The following is a 619-nucleotide window of genomic DNA, read 5'->3' as shown; positions in this document are numbered from 1 at the left end:
GGGTGCCTCTGCCCCGCCGCCGGTGCACTGTGCCGACGCAGAAAGGCTTGCGGGGGCTGGCGAGCGTCTCGTTTACTACGTTCATCTGAACCTCTCTCTTCCTGGACGTACTTGCGTGACTACCGGGGAAAGCAGTTTAAGTTTCTTGCACAAACTCGCTGCTTTTAGATTAGAAGGTATATGGATGGGGACAGGATGGCGAAGGAAAGGCAGAACTGGCCTTAAACCATATCCAGGATCAAATCTGCTGACGCCCATTGGATATACTGCCCTAAATTTCCAAGCCAACACAACAAACTCTGCTGGAAGCATAGTACATTCACTTGTTTTCCTTTCCCCTGGCATAGAGCACAACACGCACACAAGATGAGTTAAATATTTAAAGAGTAAAGCCAAGACATTTTTCTACTAACAACTTTTTCTTTCCTTTAGTGATAATTATTCCTGAGCTCCAGATTGAAAGAAGTATGTCAGAATCGCTTTCTACACATCAGCTCTTAAGTGCTTAGAATTGACATCTGATTTGAAGGAGCATCACTGAACAATAGTTTACTCCCTTTTTCCACCAGCCTCTTGGGGAAGGGGGGAGGGTTTTTAAATTTACAGTTTTTATTTCTTT

Source organism: Aptenodytes forsteri, unplaced genomic scaffold (genome assembly GCF_000699145.1).
Source record: "Aptenodytes forsteri isolate BGI_AS27 unplaced genomic scaffold, ASM69914v1 Scaffold143, whole genome shotgun sequence".
Classification (NCBI taxonomy): domain Eukaryota; kingdom Metazoa; phylum Chordata; class Aves; order Sphenisciformes; family Spheniscidae; genus Aptenodytes; species Aptenodytes forsteri.
This window is presented reverse-complemented; position numbering follows the sequence as displayed.